The sequence below is a fragment of the Paramisgurnus dabryanus genome, chromosome 12, assembly GCF_030506205.2.
Source record: "Paramisgurnus dabryanus chromosome 12, PD_genome_1.1, whole genome shotgun sequence".
NCBI lineage: Eukaryota > Metazoa > Chordata > Actinopteri > Cypriniformes > Cobitidae > Paramisgurnus > Paramisgurnus dabryanus.
In genome coordinates, this window is record NC_133348.1 from 28065735 (window position 1) to 28084128 (window position 18394).

The 18394-nt window shown below is 38.1% G+C and overlaps 1 long non-coding RNA gene across 1 annotated transcript; it reads left to right on the forward strand.

Moving 5' to 3' along the window:
* Positions 1–1084: 1084 nt before the first annotated feature.
* Positions 1085–4115, forward strand: LOC135739125 (uncharacterized). The gene is made up of 5 exons (XR_010528834.2): positions 1085–1380; positions 2848–2904; positions 3044–3107; positions 3394–3455; positions 3615–4115. It is a non-coding gene; the product is annotated as an uncharacterized lncRNA (long non-coding RNA).
* The last annotated feature ends 14279 nt before the right edge of the window (positions 4116–18394 follow it).

Sequence of the window (18394 nt, forward strand, 5' to 3'; positions counted from 1 at the left end):
TGTCATGAAAATGGCACAATCAACTTAAACTGTCAAGACTGATAACCCGCATTTAAAATATGGCACAGCACACATTTCAGTTCAAAATACTAAGTGTACTTTTAACATAACATTATCTTTACAGAATAAAGGCTGCCAGTAAGTTGCTTTACAAATTAAAGTGCAGAACATTTTTTCGACTCCAACCGAAGTCTTACAAACACTTCCTGAAATGTTCTCTCCCCAAGTCAACACTTGGCTAAGTAATACAAATTTTTGGCCAGAAACGCTAACATGTCTACCTTTGCCGGTTTCAGACATGAGCGTTCACATCATTTCCACTAGTGTTAAAGAGTCTCTCTGAGGGGGAACTTGTGCAAGGTATACAGGTGCAAGGTGTTTTTGTGCCAGTTTGCTCAGCCTTTTTAAAGTTAACCCTATGTCCCTTCCACCAAGCCAAAGGATCTTGCTCTCCACCAATAGCAGGAGTCATGAGGTAGCCGTTTACTGTAGTTCAGCTTCCAAGGAGTCCTCCAACTGCACAAAGGAAGCATGGGGCACAGTGATGCTCTTGAGAAAGCTGCCCACCCTGCTGAAAAAACCAGCATACCAACAAGACCAGCATATGTTGAGTTTTGGTGCTGGTTTGCTAGTGAACACCATCTAAACCAGCATCAAACCAGCATCAGCACCAGCATTAGCACCAGCTAAACCAGCAACAAACCAGCATTAGCACCAGCTAAACCAGCATTAGCACCAGCATCCCATGCTGGTCATACCAGCATATGTTGTGTTTTGGTGCTGGTATGCTGTGACCACCAGCTAAACCAGCATAGACCAGCATAATTCCCATGCTGGTCCATGCTGGTTTGATGCTGTTTTTTTCAGCAGGGCAGTGACTGCTTGTCCTTCTTCTTCACTGTGTGGATGTGGATAGTTCTGCCTCAGCAGCAGCACTTTGATGCATGCCACCTGTTGCACTAAGAAAAGCCCTTTCTGCTGAAAAACAGAGAACTATTCAGTCAAATGTAATTTTAAGCATTTGGGCATTCTAATTTAAGCAATTTAAAAAAATGTTTGTCATATTAAGGGAGCTTTACACTGTTAGATGTCGCTGTAGATTTAGCAGTACATTACTGTAAAAATCCACAGTACTATACTGTATGTATACATTACAGTACAGTACTGCAGTTCATAATGCATTCTGGGTAAATTTGTTTGAGCGGGAAAATTTTACAGTATATTTTGGTCTTGATGTAACCTTGCTGTAGCCATTGCTGTAATGTGCCAGGTGTACTTGCAATAATCAGAGAAAGTGCGCCAGAGTCAAATCACACAGAGGGAGAGAGAGCACAACTCCTGGCTGCAGCTGAAGGAGGATGATTGATTTCTGGCAGTTCGGTAAGTTTGAAATATTTCTGTTTCATGAAAACTTAATTTTTAGTTTAAGAATGTTGTCAATAGTTTGTCACAATATTGTTTTAAACGTGCAATAAGAGAAAAAACGGTCGCCAACAAAGTTTCAATCTCCCTCAGAAAGTAAGCTAACGTTACACACAGATGTCTACCGCTGCTTTAACTCGCTTTACACCTTTTTTAATGAATATAGGGTTGTTTTAACTAAATTATGAGGGTTTTGGTGAGTTTATATTGTGATGAAAGTGTGGTGACAATGAAACTATTTTTAACGAAATGGACAAAGACAACCCGCCAGCGCGGTCTTGCGGTCCCAGCATAACGGTCGTTTATCTCGGCGTTTCATCCGTTCAGTTAGCGTCAGAGAAAAGTATTAAGTTCGACTGTTTGGTAAGGCTGTGGTTGTAAACAGACAGGACTTGACACGCCGTACACAGCATACCGAACTCCTCCACAGAAGTGAAAACAAGAAACCTCATATTTAACTGGATACATACATCGAACTCATCGCAGCTTTAACTTCGACCAAATATCATTCAGGCCATCTTAATATCAGATGAACGAAAGGAATTGCCGCGCGTATTGTTGTTGTTATTATATTACGGTATATCCGCAAAAGCAGAGAATATCTTCTCTTAAGCGTTTTACACTCCCAGTAAGTTGTCCAATACATTTTTATGGCATATTGTTTCCACCACTTCAGATGCATTACATGCAGTATATATAAGTTTCCAAAACACATCAAATCAATGCACGAAAAGAGAATGGGCTCCGCATTTACGTACCTTTGTCTTCTCGTCTCTGTCATCTGATCCTTCTCTGGATGTAAAATAGTCCATAATAACATCGTGTAGGAAACTGGCATCACCAGGATTGCTCAGATTTAGGCGATCATGTTTATCTTTAAAGTGAGCAGCTAGCTACTAACTTGTTAAAAAACTTTGCGTGAAATAGCGTGTTACACCGCAGCCGTCCGGGTAAAACATTAAAGGGACAGTCTTTTTACCTTGTCACTATAAATCGCTATTTTCTGCACTAAACGAGACATTTTCAGAGATTTTCTGTAGACAAGATGTTATAATTAAAAAAAGACTTATTTAGATATTTAGATATAATATATAATATAACAACTAATATATATATATATTTGTTTTACAACTGACTAAACACTTACAGTAATGTTTTATTTGTTAGCATAGCATGATATTAGATTTAAACACTTAATAAATTTTTAAATCAATCACTTTGTCTCTGCACAATAAACATTATCAAATATTATTAATGTTGTAAAATATATTGTTCATTGTTAGTTCATATTAGCTAAGGCATTACCAAATGTTAAGGAATAAACTCTTATAGTAAAGTGTTACTAAATTTTCTTTTACCATTTCCTTCACAATGTCTATTTATTTCTATGGCTAACAGATTTTGTAACATTTGTCTTTTTTACAGTCTTACCATTGCTTGTAAGCTGGATTGGGTAAGATGGATCATCTTTAAAGGAACCAGGCAAGTACATGATGTACAGTTACAAGTCATGTATTTTTTCGACTGCAATATTAAATGCTTTCACGTCACATGCAAAATTACACAGGAATGTGGCTGACTTTTTATTTGTAGTTTACATGAGTGTCCTTGCACTTTTCAGGAGTTAAGGCAGATGTGAAGCCACAACGGGTGATACCAGACACACACCAAGCACATTATGTTCGGTAAGTTTGCACTTTACCACTACAGTTTCTTTAAATACCCATGTATACACTCATTCACTCATTCACACACAACACTGTAACACGACCATACACAACATGTACACAATTGTCTTAGTTTGCCATGTAGAAATATACAAACAGAAATATTCAGACTTTGGTTATAAGAAATTTAATTTAATAATTGTATTTATTTAGCAGAGGTGTCCCTGGACTTTATTGACAAAAGATTTTGTTTTCAGAATAAAAAGTTGTGTCCAAATCAGTAACAATTGTACTTTCTGTTCAGGACATTCAATCATGACAGGATCCATGTGGATGCTGTCCATTGATGAAAGAGTTTGTTCAGCGGTAAGTGAATCTTCTGTATTTTAGTGAAATTAGGTGTGGAACAGTAAAATAAGAGCAAATGGTTTCAGAATAGGAGTAAATTCAAGGCTGAGTTTAATTTTTTAAGAATCTTTTTCTATCTTATATTTGTTGACTTAATGTTTATGATATTTCTAACAGGTTTCTGGATAGAATTAATTCCAAAGATGGGAAAAAGTGCACATCCAGACAAGGAGCAAGCAAAAAGACAAGGAACTTGGTGCAGAGAAAAGCTGTGGCCATTAACCCCCATGTGAACAGCTTCATGCAGTCCCTGATTGAGTTCGAATGGACGACTTCAAAGTAAAGGCCACTGTGGTCTGTCTGCCACAGTTTAATGCATTTATTTTTAGTGTTAAATGAAATTTAAGTAGAATATTTAAAACTATGGGCCAGTGTTCTTTTTACCACAGTGAAATGTTACCTTTTAGTCGATGATGGACTTTAAACTGAAAACTTCAAACTATGGAACAGTGTTCTATTTGCCAGAGTTAAATATGTTACAGCAGGGGTCTCCAAACTTGTTTATACTTGTTGATTTTATTTTATGTTACTTGATTATATGTTTATTATTGTTTAAAATCTTGTTTTAAATATGTTTGTTTCAATTAAATGTTTTTTTAAATAAAATTTTGATACATACATTGCTTGGATTGCCTTTTAATTCATTATGTTTTAATTTAGCATTTTTACCATATTAATAACTATAGATTTAAACCTAAATCTCTAGCTATTTTATATAATATTATTGTATTAACTGCAATAAGTAATAAATAGTATTTATGGGTCAATATAGACATTACAGTAAATTACTGTAAAAATAGACTACTGTAATAAAATATTGTAAAATTACAGTACAGTACTGCTTTGTAACTATACAGTACTAGTTTGTGTACTGTAAAATGGTATTACAGTACAGTACTGTAAAACCAAAATACAGTAACTTACTGGCAACCGTGCTGCCAGTACCGTACTGTAAAAATACAGGGAAATCGTTAACAGTGTAGATAATGGCAATGTAGTAGGCGCTGTGTTTTTAGATCTTAAAAAGGCATTTGATACAGTGAATCATGCGATTCTCCTACATAAATTAAATTAGTTTGGCTTCTCTCACCAGGCTATGAATTGGTTTAGATCATATTTAGAATATCGAGATCAGTGTGTTAAAATAAATAACTCAAGAGCAGTATTACGAAACAATGAGGTGGGTCTTCCTCAAGGGTCAATTCTGGGTCCATTGTTGTTTTCCTTATATGTCAATGATTTACCAAATTGTTGTAAGCAAACTAAATGTCAGTTATATGCAGACGACACAGTCATTTATGTATCGGCACAGACTCCACGCTTAGCTGCAGATATATTAACAAATGAAATGACTGATGTGTCGCAGTGGCTGAAAAACAACTGTTTGACTTTGAACTGCTCAAAAACTGTCTCAATGTGTTTTCAATAAGACGGAAGGAAATGGGTGGATTTATAATTAAGATCAATCAAAAGGCAATAGAGACAGTTAACAATTTTAAATATTTAGGTGTTATTTTAGATTCTCATTTAAAATTTGATGTGCATGTAAAGAGGCTGTGTAAAACAATCAGATCAAATTTGAATTGTTTTTACATGATTAGACCGTATGTATCTCTAAAAACAGCTAAGTTGTGTAGTAGGGTCAGTAGGGGGTGCCGTTGAGTTATTTTTCCTCATTTCGTCACCCGCGGCTGGGTGGATTTGCCTTTATATACGCCACTTCCGGTGGATACAGCGCGCTGTTCAATTGTTTGGGGTGCATGTGGTTGCTCGTCGCTGGAAGGACAAAGTGTTGTATGTTCAAGTAGAGTGTTGCTGTCCAAACGCTGCTTTCAGTTACTACACTCTACTTGTAAATGCTGTCAGGCTGGTATTGGATGCTGCATTTAATTTTATATACGTGACTCAAATGTTGCTGTTACCCATACTGGTCGAGAACGGTGAACGTTAAGATTCGTGCAGCACACTGCATTCTATTCTATGTGTGTGCATTTTAGATATTGTTGCCAGTTAATACTGATGGTGCAGAGTGAACACTGAAAGACCTATGTGCTGCATTGGATTGTGCTAAACGTGAGGCTGCAGCAACTCTCTGTTAGGTCGGGTATGCAGTAAAAATAACTGTAAAATGAGTGCTATGTGCTTGTGGTCCTGTTGATCATTGTTTTCCCTACCTTTATTTCTTTGTGTAGTTTATTTTGTTTTGTTGAAGCTGATTATTTACTTTCTGTTTGTTTGTTTGTTTGTTTGGTTTATTTTCTATTGGCCCATGGTTACTTTGTCTTTGTGTTGACTTGGTGCTCTTAACATCAGTAGGACAATACTAAATCAGGTTGTGTACTATTTATAACAACCAGAGGGGGGGTTCCTCACTATTAATTTTACAAGTGTGGTGTGTATTGTGTGGGTTTTGTTTTGCACTTTGGTTTATCTGATTTGTTTCTTTATTTCCTTTATTTTTTGAAGTGTATTGTGAAGTGGCTAACCCCTCGCTAAAAATAGCTTTTTGCACATATGCTGGTTTAAGTCCTGAGTACAATTAAGTCAAGAGAGAAACCAATTAAATAAATGTATTGATTTAATGCAATATTGGTCCGAGTGTATTCATTTATTTGAATAACTGTGCAGGAAGCCCGTTGTGGGATCTCCTACCCATGTAAATTGGAGTGGCGTAGTCTAAGGGCGCACTCACACTATCCAAACCAAACCGCGCTCGGGCGCGTTTGACCCCCAAAGCCTGGTTTGTTTGACTAGTGTGATCGCTCTGTTCCGCGCCCGAGCGCGGATTGGTTATTCGCGCCGCGGCCGGGTTGCAGAGGTGGGCCGGAGCGCGGTTCACTTGGGCTCAGGCGCGGAAGGCTGTGGTGTGAGCGCAATCGCGCCTGAGCGCGATTCAAAAGGTGAAGACGTCAGTTGCGCGACCACTCACCTTCATCTGCCTCCGTAAAAACCTTTTGATGCGCGCCGCGGGGTTACGTGAATGTCCGAGCTGCGCACGTGACAGATGAACTAAGCAATATGATGACATGTAAGAGGGCTGTCTGTAATCGCGCACCAAACAACTCCGAATAAAAAACACAGACTTATCATTACGGTGCGTTCCAGTGTTAAGAGAGAGCCTTACTTCCTGCCTTTTTCAAAACAATCGCATCTTAATGACGAAAGCGCGCCCGGACTCGGATCGATACAAGTACAGTGTGAGTGCGTGCATCTGGGGGAGTAGGGAGGGGTGACAATCGCGCTGGGGCTTGGTTTGGTTTGGTTAGGATAATGTGAGTGCGCCCTTAGAGTCACCTAGTTGGCTCTGTCACAGTTGTATATGCATGCAATGATCTTTTCGCATTTATCTTATTGTGTGACTGTCTGGAGTCAGGTTTCTCAACTGTATCAACATTTTCTGTTCAAGGTACACTGCTTTGGAACAGCCTGCCAACTGAACTGAAAATGCAAACAAAGTTGAACATTTTTCAAATAAATTTGAAAAAGTGGTTCAAACAAAAACAGGTTTGTGAACACTGATAACACTGATAGTCTTGCACAGTCTCAGCTTTGTTTTTTTGTTTGTTTGTTTTGTTTTTGTTTTTAACTCTCACTTAGCTTTTTTGTGTGATTTATTGTTTTATTGTTCTTAAAAAAGCCTAACAAGGGACTGGGGCTGCAAATTAGCCTTTGGCTAGAAGCCTATATGTAGAGCATCGGCTGCTTGAAAGTGTTGCAATGTTTACTGCATTGTCCCTGTTAAATAAACCAATAAATAAATAAAAATTGTAAAAATCAATATAACAGAAAATGGCTTAAGTTGCATTTATTATAATAACAAGCTATTATAGTGTATTTATGTAGTGTTATTTGCTACAGCTATTTAACAAATAATTATAATTATATTCTATTGCTATTGCACATTGATGCACATAAAATTAAAACAAGTTACATTTTGTGCTTCCTGTTCCATTTCTAACTTGACTTTTGATTTGATGTCTGGAATATTCTCTTGTCTCACGTAGTCCATTTTAAATCGTGGATCAATGAATGAAGCTACATCAAGAAGCTCCTGTGTGGCTGGTCACCAGTGATGGGAATAACGGCGTTATAAGTAATTGGCGTTAGTAACTGCGTTATTTTTTTCAGTAACGAGTAATCAAATAAATTACTGTTTCCCCCGTTATAACGCCGTTATCGTTACTGACATTAAAATGCTGCGCGTTACTAAAATTGATCTTACTGTAGTGATTTTCAGCCGCGTATGCTCACTCTCTCAGCCAAACACTGTGTGTGTTGTGAGAAACATAACGGATGGTGATTGGCTTAATTTCCATCGGTAGCCAACCAGAGGCAGAGTTCACAAAAAGGCCCGCCCACACGTGCAGTCCAAGTCAGAGGAGCGAGCAGCAGTGTTAAAAAGTCTGAGAAACTTGGTCACTTTGTCGCTAGATTTAGCAACTTTCTATAACTTTAGCGACTTTATAGGACAAATCTAGCTATCTTTTTTGGCGTGGTTTGAGACTTTTGTAGACTGACATGAAAATACGCGTAGTTTTCTCTTCTCAACGAGCAGCGGTGCTGCTGCTGACTGTGCCCCATCTCAAAGCACTGACATGCAGCCCGGTCATCGCGCATCAATCACTCCGAAAACACCGGCGACTGGGCGATGGCAAGTACAACAAGCTCAAAGGTAGCGGTCGCAAACACGAAGTATAAAGCACTACTTTTCCATTGTTGAGGTGAAAGGCAAGAATGTTTGTGTAATGTGCAACTTATGCCCATGAAGAAAAAGTCTCTCCACGTCTGTGGCAAGTAATTCTGATCTAATAAAGCACCTCACATCGTCACATGCTTCCACAAAATTAGTGATTTCTCTTTAGTATCCATTTTAGTCATTTAACGTATTTAATTTTGTAAGGGGAATTCAAGTTATGTGAAATATTTTTTTTTTTTTAAGTAACGCAGTAATTACTTTTCCTGGTAATTAATTACTTTTATAATAATGTAACGCAGTTACTAACTCAGTTACTATTTGTGAGAAGTAATTAGTAACTATAACTAATTACTTTTTTAAAGTAACGTTCCCAACACTGCTGGTCACTACACTCCCTGACAAAAGTCTTGTCGCCTATCAACGTTTTAGGAACAACAAATAATAACTTGTAGTTGTAATTATTTGTTGTTCCTACAACTTGGATAGGCGACAAAACTTTTGTCAGAGAGTGTATATTTGTCCTCCATATAGCCAAGGGTCCTTGACTTTATGGCCTTCGTTAGATCTGTGTCATCGTCTTTTTCAGCCAGGGTTGATGTTTTCAGAAGTTGCAGGACTGGCTACAGATAGGATATGCTGACATACGATTCACCAGATAGGGCATCTGTTAAGACCTGGAGAGGATGTAGGCTGTAGGGTTCATGAAGACAGAACAAGGGACCAGGGCGGAGCTGCAGGCAGGAACAGAGACTAGGGCGAAGCTGCAGGCAGAACCAGAGACACGGGCAGAACCAGAGACCAGGGCCGAGCCACAGGTGGGGGAACAGGAAGCCAGGACAACGCCAGAACAGGAAACCATGGTGGCTTAGGTGGGTCAGGAACCAAGGTGGGACTGGAACCCCTGGTGGTGCCAGTGGTCAGGCTTGTGCACAATTCAGAATTTCAGAATTGGCCTCCATTCAATTCATGAATTGGAATTTGAATTGACTCCGCCCTATAGGAAGTTGAATTGGAATTTGAATTGGAATGACAGGAAGTGGAATTAAATTCATGGCAATTCAAAGAAATTCCACAGTCACACAACAGGAAGAATCTCACATAAATTGAGTGTTAGGAAAGTTACTTTGGAAAATTGTTTGGCAACCAATTTAAAGTAAAGCATTCTGGGAAATTAAGTCATGTTCCATCGTGTTCCACAAAATTACAATTACAAAAAAATCTTAACTTAATTATTTGTTATGTGACTTGAGCTTTTAACATTAATTGCTGGGGGAAAACATTTCCTGTTAATGTAATCTGTTCAAGTAGTTCAAACTAATATAATTTATAGAATATGTAATGCAGTCATATCTGACATATACTGAAAGCTTCATTTTTAACACTTCACTTATTGTATAATATGTATATGAATTTCTTTGAATTTCTATTGAATTGCAATTCTGCTTCCTTTAATTCAAATTGCAATTCTAGATCCTGTTTTTGACATCAATTCAAATTCACTTCAAATTCAAGAATTGAATTGGAATTTAGGAGTAATTCTCAATTCAATTTTGAATTGTGCACAAGCCTGCCGGTGGTACACTGGACCTAAAAATAGCGACAGTGGAGAGAGAGGCTGGCTTAGACAGGTTAGCGAGATTGGAGAGGTGAACAGACATTATAGTAAAGGCAGAGAGCTCAGGATAGGCCATCTTGGGCCAGGCAGAGAGTTCAGGGAGCTCAGTATCTGCCATCTTGGGCCAGACAGAGAGTTTAGGATCGGCCATCTTGGACCAGGCAGAGAGTTCAGGGAGTTTGGGAATGGCCATCTTGGCAAGGACCCAGATTCCATAGAGCTTGGAAGCGACTATGTTGGTTGACCTGTAGGACACGAGAAACTCAGGGGTGACCATCTAGGCTTTGATAGGGAACTCAGGAAAAATGGATACAAGCCTTATGGTTGGGACAGGAAATCTCAACCTCACTCACAGTTAAAGAGGACCCGCTTAAACAAAGGGCATAGTCCAAAAATTGTTCAAATGACCCTCGAGGACTATTATGGGTGAGAATGTCTTTGAGTGGCTGATTTAATCAATGACAAAAGAAGTCTATTAAAGCAAAGTCTCGAAGATCTGAAATAATGGAAATACTTAAAAAGTCCTGGATGTGGTCCTCGAGGCTACAAGTTCCTTGGCGCATGCTGACAAGTGCTACTGCTGGATCCATTGTAGGTCAATCGATCTGTTATGTTAGGTGAACGAAGGCAGAGACAGTGGATCCACTCACAGTAAATATTTATTAACTCTTTCACCGCCAGCATTTAAAAAAAAAAGTTGCCAGCCAGCGCCAGCGTTTTTCATGATTTTCACCAAAGTTTAATGCCTTCCAGAAAATGTTTTTCTTTAAATAAATAAACATACAATATACCAAATGAAAGAACAGACCCTCTGCTTTCAAACAAAAAAAAACGTTTCATCCTACCTTTAGTGGTTCTTTTGCAATCAGCTTTTGAATATGGGTAGGTTTTTGCAAAAACACCATATTTTGAGCAAAAAGCAGAGATAATTCCATTTTTATGACGGACTTTTCATAGAGATCATATTCAGAGCGATCTTTAAAACAGACACGGACATGCAGCAGCTTGCCATAGGGCAATACTTCCGGTTTTAAAAAGTTGCGGAAGGGCGCCACCTGGTGGATAATAGCGGTATTGCGGAAAGACGGAAAATCTCGTCATTGGCGGGGAAGCGTTTTCTCTTAATTGACGAGATATCTCGTCAATGGCGGGGAAAGAGTTAAATAAACACAAAACTCTGAACCCACATGGACACCAGAGACAGTGTTCAGAGATACGACCGGCAGATATTACTTCTATGTCACGGAGTGACTTTTAGGGCGGAACCAAAGATGGAGAGGTTCCGCCCGGACCAAATTTTAGTCGGGCTAAAAAGATGTAAATATAGACGTAAATAGTACCATTTGGGTTCGAAGTGGATACTGCTTGGCACTGCCATGCCGCCATATTATGTTGCAACGACCATGATAACTTTGCAGATGTAGTTTATGCTCAAACAGCAATGTTACACACTAACTGTAGTTAAGTGGAATCAGAATCAAGTACTACGTCTGTCTGCTCCAAATCCTGGGCACCGGATAGTCAGACACTATCACTATTGAGATTATTGTTTAAATTTCTAGAGAGAACAGCATTTCCTTCCCAGGAGGGATAGAGGCCATCTCTCTTTAGCAGGTGGGTCACCTCCAAAAATGCTTCCAATTGTCTATAAAACCTATACTATTCTGTGGGCACCACTTCGTCATCCAGCCATGTCGTAATAATAACCTGCTCTAAATCTCATCACCCCTATAGGCAGGGAGGGGTCCAGATCCAATTAAATTGTATGAAGCAGAGTAGCTTCCGTAGGCTGCGTAAGCTCTCATCCTGAATGCGGACGCGACTAAGATGGCGGCGCTACCGGAAGGTATTTATTTTCATTAATAAAGTTTTAAATATGGATATTTCTACAACAACACCGCGCGGATTACCCTCAGAAGATCTTTGTTTATCACCCTGGAGCTGTTTGGATTTAATTTGTGAAGGATAGACGCACTTTTTTTGGACTTGAAGGTCGTGGACTATGGGTGGACCCCGTAACATTACATTTAATCAACTGAAAGATCTAAAACATTTTCTAAAATAACCGAAAATGTGTTTGTCTGAAAGACGATGGACATATGCAACTCGGACAGCTTGGGGGTGAGTAAATCACGGGTTTAATATAGTTTTTCGCCGAACTATCCCTTTAAACAACATTTTATTCTGACATTACACATGAATATAGCTAGCTCATTAGTCAATACCCAAGTAAACAGAATAGGCTTATATATAAAATAAACACTGGGTGAAATGTTTGTACTGAACAGGAAAATATATTTATAAACAATATTACTCTTGAATCTGTCTGTCCTGTTTCATAAAAAAAAAAAATTGTCAAGATCATTGCAATGCTTTGTTGTATAGCTTTACCCACAAATTATACATACATTGTTTTCTCAGATTTTGGCCAAACCAGTGTCTCCTAAAATGAAACATAATGCGGTGGCTCCAATTTAAGTCAACTTTCATGCCAAAAACATGTGCCAGAAAAATGGTCCAAGAATGCTGTTTACTATTAGGCGCATCTCACTAGTGTTAGAGACAAAGCCAAAGTTTAGATGTCATTTAAACTTAACTCTTACAAAATAGATATAAATGTAAGTCATAATTTTTTGTTTCTTTCAATCTGGCAGAACTTTCCACATTCCACCAACACTTTGCCAAACCGCAAATACTGCAGTATTGCATTGGCAACTGACAAGCCGAATTCGTGTGAGACAGAAGTTCCAGAGGAAGTATCCACTGTATCCTTATGACCTTGGTGTGATTGCCACTGTAATTTAATCGCTTCTCGTCTGCTGTAGCTTCACATTGTGCAAAGACGTGGTCACACGCTCTCTTTCCTCCATGCTGAATGAACAAGGTCAGCAACAGCTCTCCACTCCAGAGAACTTATCCACACAATAGTTCTGGAGATATCAGAGCACACATCAGCTTTGGATTTCCTTCAGACTGGACTGTTAATTTTCCAATCAATCACAATTAAAATGAATCTAAATAAACTAACTGAAATAAAATATCAAGATTTTTAATTTATTATTATTGACTTTAGTCAAAATTACGTGTGTTCATTCATTATTTTAAGTAAACCAAAAAAAAATATAATATATTTTCTAATAATTATAGCCATAAATTAAGTAATGTTCAAAACTACATTTTTTGAGTAAAATCTGTTTATTTTTTAAGCTATATTAGCTGAGGATGGGTACAGTACTGCATTTATAAAAATGTCTCCCCTTACATGACATTAATAATACTCATTTTTATGTGCAGGCCACTGACAGCTCTAGACGGCTGTCGTCGACATTCCCATGTCTTTTCGCACAAAATTTGCAAACACAAAGCATTTTTGTAATTTTGTCAATATTACTGAGGAGAGAAACTAAAGAAGTCCTTGTCTTCAAATACAATCATCATCATCATGAATGGCCCATCGTTACCCACAATGCCTTTCATTCACCTGAAGGGATTTGCTGAAAGTGATCTGGCTGTAAGTCAGTTCTTTTCTTCTGCTCATTAATTTTTCATCAATCCATTCTGTCTCTTTCTGGCCCAGCGAGCCTTTTCAGAACACACTCAAGCTAAATCTGGACAATCCACCCATGCCTGAACTACATGCCTTGAACTCATATCAGGTCAGGCGCAAGGCCATTCTGCGTTCCGAATTTCCTGCTGTTATCCAGCACAGAGCAGATTTCAATGGAGCTGTCGATTTCTGAACTTTCAGCTTTGTGGCTGAACTTCCCCAACAAAAGTTGTGATTTATTTGAATGGCTGATATTGATTTGAGCCGTTGATGCTCGGAGCAGCACGGCGGGTGGTTTTGCTGGGAAGGGTGGGTGGAAAGTGCCTAAGCGAAGGACCCCCATTGAGGGGCTAATGACAACTGATTAGATGTCTGGATAGGGGCGGCAACAGTAAATGCCCTCTAAAACAAAATGACATTGTCTAGGTCCTGCTGTGAATGTACTTGCTCTTAGGGCGGATATTCAGAGCCACCCTGATGGTGGTTTAAGTGAGACCTGTTTCTTTGCTTTGTAGACTGTTTAACAATTTGACCACAACTGAATTTGTTGAAAGTGCTCTTCCTTGCTCCTGTCATGTAAAGCCTATTAAATTAAGCTGAAGAAATGTGTTTATTCAGAAGGCAGAAGTCTGTGAGACCTAAATTTAGGGAGAAGAACTGCAAATATTAACATTAATTTCGTCTACTCGCATCATTTCTGTGATCAATATAAACAAATTAAAGTGACCTTTCTGAGGACTAAACTTGTGTTAGGCAGGTAAAAGCTTCTGCATAGTGTTCATTTATGAACTGCTAATTATCAAATTTTTCATACATTGTTTTTGTTTTGATGGTCATTCCATTGACTTAAAGTAATGCTGTAATCTAGTAATGCTAATCTAATAATACTAATCTAATACTCTAAATGACAGCTTGTTAAGATGTAGGTACAAATCAACAAACTGTCATTAGAGTATTCGATGAGTATTAGTAGATCAGTGGTAAGGGTTAGTAGAATAAGTTGACACATATTTGCATATCGTCGCTGCCCGATGAAACTCACGTATGTTCTAAACGGTTACTTTTCAGGAAGTGAAAAAAACCACTGTATTTCAAAAGCAATTGAATGTAGCTTTGTCATACTTGGTACGGCATCTTTACATGTAACCATATTCTTGCCAGTGTAATGATATAATCCACATTTGACCAAAATTGAGTATAAATGGACATACGTGCATATTTTAAAGTAACGCTGATCGATACGCGATCTTCCGATCATTAATTAGAATGGCCAAGTCGCGTTTCATATTAAAGATGAATACGCTCAGTGTATTAAATAGCCTACGTCTTAGTTTATTAAATACACTTAGTTTATTTAATATTAATTATAAATGTCTCTTGCAAACTATGGAGGGACAATGAATCAATACACTGACATGGTAATCCTAGACAGATACTTTGTTTGCACAGTCCTACCGTAATTTTGTCACTCCTAGACGTACGTCTGGCGTCAGGGGGGAAACGTTTACCTCGATGAAGGAAAGTCATTGTCTCACCAGGCTATGTTTATTTGGCTATTCAGTGCTGAGCTTCGATGAAACTTCACGAGACCGGCGAGATGCTTCCACAGGGCGGGAGATATGCGGCGTGATTGACAGCTTTGACACCAAATGTGAAAATCAGATGACATGATTTCACAACTTTTCATTGGCCATTTAGATATGTGAAGCATACTGTATACGGAAATGAACCTGGACATTCTTCAATCCGTCGAAAAATCTGCAAAATGGACATACATGGTTTTCATTGGACAGCGAAGATATACATTACAACATTTTTGGAGTACCATCACAATAAATTCACTAGATTTCACAAGTCACCATGAAAATGGCAGAGAACTTAAAGTTTTTAAAGAGAAAGCACATTAAAAGTAGTTACTTCTCGCAAAGTTAACAATTTAGGATCGGTTTAGCAGTGTGTGATTAGAAAACAGACCAAATTAATTCATTAATTTAAACATTAATAAAACTATTGCTTTAACCCCATTGTGGTCTAAGGGGGTTTTGGGGCCTTGGAGAAGTTTTGACATGCACTTTCAGATGCTTATAAACCTAAAAACAATAAAAATAAATAACACTGTGCTGAGTACAAACTGGGCTACAATAATATGTGAGCAACATGTATGTTCATGTTTGTATATTTTTGAGAGAAAAATGTAAAAAAAAAAAAAAACTACGGCCACAAAACCCATACTAAACATCTTTCATAAGACATCAGTACTATCTTGCAGTCAATAATTTTTTTCTTCAAAATGATGTGAAAATCACCCTGCCTACTCATTTATATAAAACAATAAATTGATTTAGAATTTCTAGGACAAGCTTTGCTTAGAAAGGCCATATGCAAGGATGCGTGAATGCTCCTGAATAATCTGTGATTGACACCTGGAAACAAAGACTTGCATAATAAGCCTTTCAGCAAAGTGTGTGTATGGGAAGTCCTACAAGAAAGAATGTGAGGGCAAAGACATTTAATTTAAAATATAGCTAAAAAATAATCCAAACAAATAGGGGTCAAGGCACTTTTTTACATGCATCATTAATGTTTGAATACAACAAATGTGTCAAATCTCTAGAGTTATGCATCACTTTTGGCTCATACTTTATATAGCATGCTTCCCAAACATACACTCACCAAAAGAAAGAAAAACTGAAACCTTCTTTTGTTTTCTTTCCATAGCTTGGCAAAAACTGTCTCGCATCAATAATGAATCCTGTCAGTGTTAATAAATGTACTTTAGTGACACCCTGTGGTAAAAGTTTTTATTGCCTTAAAAATATTGGGAAGTCTGAAAAGCATTGCTATTTGAAGAAATATGAATTTGTAAAAACTTAAACAAAGATAAACGTTCAAGGTAAACACTTGCTTGACTAATTAAAGAAAAAAATCTTGGTGTTATTTTAGAGTCTGACCTTAGTTTAGCTGTCAGTTTACTACCATCTCAGAAATATAACCAGAATTGGATTACTGTAATTGACTCATCACAAGAGAACACATTTGTTTACTAACATTTGTTTATTATAATACTTTATTGTCGTGTAATTTTTCATGAATTATTATCCTTTTTTCTTTATTTGTAAATCATTTCTGTGCACTTTGAGTTACCTTTGTGTTTTATATGTGTAATAAACTGCATTCCCATGCACATTGTTTTAAACAATGTTCTCTCATGTTGCACAAAATTAGATTTTGTGTCTTTTTTGTGTTTTCAGTGTTGTTTTTGGCCCAACACATATGTGACCCGTCACGGAAACCAGGGACACAAGTCGGCAGCACAGAAAATGAGAAACAAAGTTTTTTTTTCAAAATTTGTGATTTTCGTTTTATTGCAGAATCTGTTAGTTGAGATCACGAAGAAGCCTCTCCATGTTTGAGATAGCAGGTTTTGTATATTTAAAAGCGTACATTTTGCGGTTAAAATAGGCTTGTTTTTCCGGAGATTCTACCGTGCAGCGGGGGGCGTCATTGTCTGTGTGTATATTTACATACTGTATAAGCTTGTGTTTTCGCCTCCGCCCCCAAAGGGAACAGCGTGACTACTACATAAGGATAGTTCGCCCAAAAATGAAAATTATGTCATTAATGACTCACCCTTATGTCGTTCTAAACTCGGAAGACCTCCGTTCATCTTCGGAACACAGTTTAAGATGTTAGATTTAGTCCGAGAGCTTTCTATCCCCTTCATTGAAAATCTATGTATGTTTCCATGTCCAGAAAGTTAATAAAACATCATCAAAGTAGTCCATGTGACATCAGTGGGTCAGTAAGATTGTGTTGATGCATCGAAAATACAGTTTGGTCCAAAAATAGCAAGAATTACGACTTTATTTAGCATTGTCTTCTCTTCCGGCTCGAGTGTGAAGTCATGTGACTGCAGTGTCGCGGCTGCCCTGTTCCTCAGAAATGTTTGCTAATTTTTTTTTTTTCAAACTTATAGCGTGCGTCTCCCCAGACTGTAAAGCTCGGGCGCACAAAACAAAAGAAAAATACAAGAAGCTGGGGCAGAACAAATAACAGTCAGCCGCATCGTACGTCAGCCGCGTCACTGACTTTATGCTGCGCCGCAGTCGGATGACGTCATAGTACCGCGAGAGCTCTTTAAGAAGTAAGAGTATTTTATTTTCGACTCGCTCTCGCGTTACTTTGACGTCATCTCTATGTCAGTTCTTGCAGCGCATGAGTCCAAACACACAGAAGTTACACAGATATTGTTGTATTCTTTATATAATTGGCTACATGTTTTGTCTATCAATATTTTCCATGAAGTCATTGGCTGATGGAGGAACGAGCGAGCGATTGGTAACATCTCTAAAGGATGTCACGTTTTCGACGGCGCTGTTTGGATGATCTATTATACTACTTCCCTATTTTAAATACAAACTTTAAAGGCGGGTTCATGTGTTTAACGGAGTGTAAGCTCATATACCCTTACATGTTACGATTTAAATAGTCTTCAGATTGTATATTATATTGTATTACCAGACATTCATGCGAAATCTGATGTAAACAATCTATATTTCACGGATTATACGCATTTGTGGACAAAAATGGTCATTGGATAATCTGAAACAGACTGGATTCGACTTGTGATCCCCACAAAGGTAAAAGAGTCATGTTTATTTTTGCGGGTTGTCATTTGGACATAAAATACTACATATGATGCTAGAACATCTCAAAAAGGGTTTTACAGGGGGCATGGCTTAGCTAAATGAGATGTAAATGAGCCCTATTGTCTCCCCCAGCTGAAAAGAAGAGTCCCTTTCGTCTCGATTTTCTTGGTTTGAGTATTTCTGAGTTCCTATATTCAAATGGCCACAACTTCTCCAAATCTTATCAGATTTCCATGTGTTACACATCGTTGGAAAGCTTAGAAACTGCACTTCAGAATCTGTGAATAACTCAAAATGCCCAGATCCGACTTGTGTCCCTACTTTCCGTGACTGGTCACATATGGCCAAACAATGGAGTGAAGTGGTAGCCTGGCTCCGCCCTCCTACGTG